Source organism: Cryptomeria japonica, unplaced genomic scaffold, assembly GCF_030272615.1.
Source record: "Cryptomeria japonica unplaced genomic scaffold, Sugi_1.0 HiC_scaffold_185, whole genome shotgun sequence".
Taxonomy (NCBI): Eukaryota; Viridiplantae; Streptophyta; class Pinopsida; order Cupressales; family Cupressaceae; genus Cryptomeria; species Cryptomeria japonica.
This window is the reverse complement of record NW_026729007.1, coordinates 35,447-40,172: the sequence shown is the minus strand read 5'-3', so window position 1 is coordinate 40,172 and position 4,726 is coordinate 35,447. Positions and strand designations below refer to the sequence as shown.

The 4,726-nt window shown below is 57.7% G+C and overlaps 1 non-coding gene across 1 annotated transcript; it reads left to right on the top strand.

Annotated features, from left to right (window-relative positions):
• Positions 1 to 4,273: 4,273 nt before the first annotated feature.
• Positions 4,274 to 4,392, top strand: LOC131867848 (5S ribosomal RNA). The gene has a single exon (XR_009366380.1). It is a non-coding gene; the product is annotated as a 5S ribosomal RNA (ribosomal RNA).
• Positions 4,393 to 4,726: the final 334 nt, after the last annotated feature.

Sequence of the window (4,726 nt, the reverse complement as noted above, 5' to 3'; positions counted from 1 at the left end):
CGCACTTTTGGAGGGCACTTTTCTGCGCTCCAAAGGTGCGCACTTTTGGAGGGCACTTTTTGGAGGGCACTTTTCTGCGCTCCAAAGGTGCGCACTTTTGGAGGGCACTTTTTGGAGGGCACTTTTCTGCGCTCCAAAGGTGCGCACTTTTGGAGGGCACTTTTTGGAGGGCACTTTTCTGCGCTCCAAAGGTGCGCACTTTTGGAGGGCACTTTTTGGAGGGCACTTTTCTGCGCTCCAAAGGTGCGCACTTTTGGAGGGCACTTTTTGGAGGGCACTTTTCTGCGCTCCAAAGGTGCGCACTTTTGGAGGGCACTTTTCTGCGCTCCAAAGGTGCGCACTTTTGGAGGGCACTTTTTGGAGGGCACTTTTCTGCGCTCCAAAGGTGCGCACTTTTGGAGGGCACTTTTTGGAGGGCACTTTTCTGCGCTCCAAAGGTGCGCACTTTTGGAGGGCACTTTTTGGAGGGCACTTTTCTGCGCTCCAAAGGTGCGCACTTTTGGAGGGCACTTTTGTGCACTCCAAAGGTGCGCACTTTTGGAGGGCACTTTTCCTGTGCTCCAAAGGTGCACACCTAGGTGAGCACCTTCGACCACACCTTGTAGCACACCAAACTCTGACTTTCGACTTCATCCGCAATGCAGGGTCTTTGAGGTTGGCGCAATGCGCACAACCAGGGGAGTCGACCCATCAAACCCAACACCTCCCCTATATAAGCTATTTGTCTGATTCTCATACATGCGTAGCCTGCAGGAGCAATTAGGACATCGACCCCAACTTTCGGCTTCTAAACGAAAACAAGGTCTTTGAGGTTGGTGTAATGCGAACAACTAGGGGAGTCAACCCATCAAACCCAACACCTCCCCTATATAAGCTATTTGTCTGATTCTCATACATGTGTAGTCTACAGGAGCAATTAGGACATCGACCCCAACTTTTGACTTCTTAACGAAAACAAGGTCTTTGAGGTTGACGTAATGCGCACAACCAGGGGAGTCGACCCATCAAACCCAACACCTCCCCTATATAAGCTATTTGTCCGATTCTCATACATGTGTAGCCTGCAGGAGCCATTAGGACATTGACCCCAACTTTTGACTTCTTAACGAAAACAAGGTCTTTGAGGTTGGCGTAATGCGCACAACCAAGGGAGTTGACCCATCAAACCCAACACCTCCCCTATATAAGCTATTTGTCTGATTCTCATACATGTGTAGCCTGCAACAACGATTAGGACATCCACCCCAACTTCTGAATTCGTCTGCGTTGACCGCACCAAAGGTGCACGCCTTGGTGCTCACCAAAATCCGACTTCCGACTTCTTCTGCTATGCGGGGTCTTTGAGGTTGGCGCAGTGCGCACAACCAGGGGAGTCAACCCACCGAATGCAACACCTCCCCTATATAAGCTATTTGTCTGATTCTCATACATGCGTAGACTGCAGCAATGATTAGGACATCCACCCCAACTTTTGACTTCTTAAACAAGACAGGGTCTTTGAAGTTGGTGCAGTGCACACAACCAGGGGAGTCGACCCATCAAACGCAACACCTCCCCTATATAAAGCTATTTGTCCGATTCTCATACGTGTAGTCTGCAGCAGCGATTAGGACATCGACCCCAACTTCCGAATTCGTTTGCATTGACCGCACCAAAGGTGCACGCCTTGGTGTGCACCCTGGAGTGCACTTTGGTGCTCACCTCGGTGCACACTTTGGTGTGCACCTCGGTGTGCACCAAAGGTGCGCACCTTGGAGCGCACCAAAGGTGTACACTTTGGAGCGCACCACATAGGGTCTTTGAGAGGTTGGCGCAGTGCGCACACCAAGGTGGGTGTTGAGGTGCGTGCCGAGGTGGGTGGGTGCTAGGGTGCGCTCCATGGTGGGTGCCAGGGTGGGTGCGTGCTAGGGTGGACTCCAAAGAGGGTCATAGGGTGGGTGCCAAGGTGGGTTGGTGATATAGTGGGTTCAAAGGTGGGTACTAGGGTGGGTTCCAAGGTGGGTCACAAGTTGGGTGCCAGGATGCGTGGGTGTTAGGTTGGGTGCCAAGGTGGGCTCCTGCGTGGGTGGGTGCTAGGGTGGGTTTCAAGGTGGACGCGAGGGCGGGTGCCAAGGTGGGTAACAAGTTGGGTGTTAGGATGGGTGAGTGCTAGAGTGGGTGCCAAGGTGGGTGGGTGCTAAGGTGGATGCCAAGGTGGTTCACAGGGTGGGTGGGTTCTAGGGTGAGTTCCAAGGTGGGTCACAGGTTCAGTGCTAGGGTGGGTGTCAAGGCGGGTGTCGAGGTGCCTGGGTGCTAGGGTGTGGATGCCAATGTGGGTCATAGGGTGGGTACTAGGGTGGGCTGCAATGTGGGTGCCAAGGTGGGTAACATGCTCGGTGGGTTCTAAATTGGGTGCCAGGGTGGGTGTGCACCCACCTTGCCCGAGGTGGGTGCCAAGGTGCCAGTGTGGGTGGGTGCTAAGGTGGATGCCAAGGTGGGTGAGAAGGTGGGTGATAGGTTGAGTGGTAGGATGGGTGGGTGCCAAGATGGGTCACAGGGTGGGTGCAAGGGTGGGTAGGTGCTAGGGTTGGTGTCAGGGTGGGTGGGTGCTAGGTTGGGTTCCAAGGTGGGTGCGAGGGTGAGTGTCAAGGTGGGTCACAGGTTAGGTGCTAGGATGGGTGAGTGCTAGGGTGCAAAGGTGCCAGGGTGGGTGCTAGGATGGGTCGATGCTAGGGTGAGTGGCAAGGTGGGTCCACAAGTGTCAAGGTGGGTGCCGAGGTGGGTGCCAAGTCGGCGACTGCTATGGTGGATGCCAAGGTGGGTCACGGGGTGGGTGCCAAGTTGCTAGGTTGGGTTCCAAGGTGGGTGCCAACGTGGGTGCTAGGGTGCGTGGGTTAAAGGGTGTGTCACAACGTGGGTGCCAGGATGGGTGCGCACCCACACTGGCCAAGACGGGTGCGGGTGCAAGGTTGGGTTCCAAGCCCGGTCACAGGCTGGGTGCTAGGATGGGTGGGTGCCAAGGTGGGCACCAGGGTGGGTGCACCCACCCTGGCCAAGGTGGGTCACGGGGTGGGTCCTAGGGTGGGTAACGGGGTGGGTACTAAGGTGCGTGCCAAGGTGGGTCATAGGGTGGGTGCCAAGGTGGGCACCAGGGTGGGTGTGCACCAACCCTAGCCAGGGTAGGTCACGGGGTGGTTGTCGGGGTGGGCGTCAAGGAGCCAAGGTGGGTGGCAAGTAGCCAAGTTGCGTGCCAAGGTGGGTGTCGGGGTGGGTGCCAAGGATCCAAGGTGGGTGCCAAGGAACCAAGGTGGGTGTCTGGGTGGGTGCCGAGGTGGGAGCCAGGGTGGGTCCCAAGGTGAGTGCAAAGGTGGGTGCCAGGGTCAAGGTGAGTGCCAATGTGGGTTCCAAGGTGCCAGGGTCAGGGTGAGTGCCAATGTGGGTTCAAAGGTGCTAAGTTGGGTGCGAGGTTGGGTGCGAGGGTGGGTGGGTGCCAAGGTGTGCTAGGTGGAAGCCCGGGTGGGTCGGCATCCCATGGGTGTCGAGTTGGGTGCCTGATGGGTGCTTCTTGTCAAGTTTTAGTCGTCGGGACTCATTTCGAGCCTTAGAGGTCGTTTCTTGTCCGGTTGCCCTGTCTTCGACCTGGGAACCCAATTTTGGTCCTCGGGTCCCATTTTTTTTTGTCTCGCATCCCACTTTTGGCCTGTGGCCTTTTCGGGGTCGATTCTCGTTTTGGGCATCAGAGCATGTTTCTTCTCCTAAAACCCAATATTTGTTTATTAAGTCTCGGAACACATTTTTGTTCTCGTGGACCCATCATGGGTCTTGGAACGCATTTGTGGTCCTTGGGTCCCATTTTGCATCCCGAAACTTGTGTTTTGGTGCTTGATCCCTATTTTGGGTGCCCACCTTGCACCAAGTGCGCACCCGGGGCAAACCGAGCGCCTTGGTGCACCGGGGCAAGATCGAGCGTGCACCCGAGGCGCCCCGAACATGCACCAAGGTGCACTCGGCCCACATGTGAGCGCAGGTCGTTGCGCCCGAGGTGGTGTGTGGGCACCGCGTTGCAGACGGGACACTGCACGCACACGACGCCCCCTCCAGGTGCACGCACGTAGGCCGGGCCGGGTGCACACCCGACGCCCTAGCAAGGTGCGCGCACCCGGGCAGGGCTCACACTTGGCGAACGGGGCGCACTTCGCGAGGGAGGGTGTGCACCTCGACGGGGGTGGGTGGCCGGGGTGGATTCGCACGTGGGTCGCGGTTTGCTAAGTACACACTGCGACAAGCTCATAACGGGTGCGATCATACCAGCGTTAGTGCACCGGATCCCATCAGAACTCCGCAGTTAAGCGCGCTTGGGCCGGAGTAGTACTGGGATGGGTGACCTCCCGGGAAGTCCCGGTGTTGCACCCTTTTTTAGTTTTTCGCCGGGCGTCGCAATGCTATTTGAATAAACCTTTTGCCCGTTTGCGTTCTCGTCGGGGCCGGGCCGGGCCGGGGTGCGCTGCCCGCACTACCGCGCGCGCGGGGGCGACACCGAGCGCGCACCCGAGGCGCCCCGAGCACACAGGCCACGGTGCAACCCGGGCGTTGTGCGCGCACCCCGGTGCGCCCGAGGTGCTGCGCGCGCACCCAGGTGAAATCGGTGTGCACCTCGGCCAGTGCGCGCTCGGTCGAGTCGCGCACGTTGGCCAAGGTGCACGGTGATGTTTCTTACTCTAAGGTTCCGCACCAGACGCCCGGGACA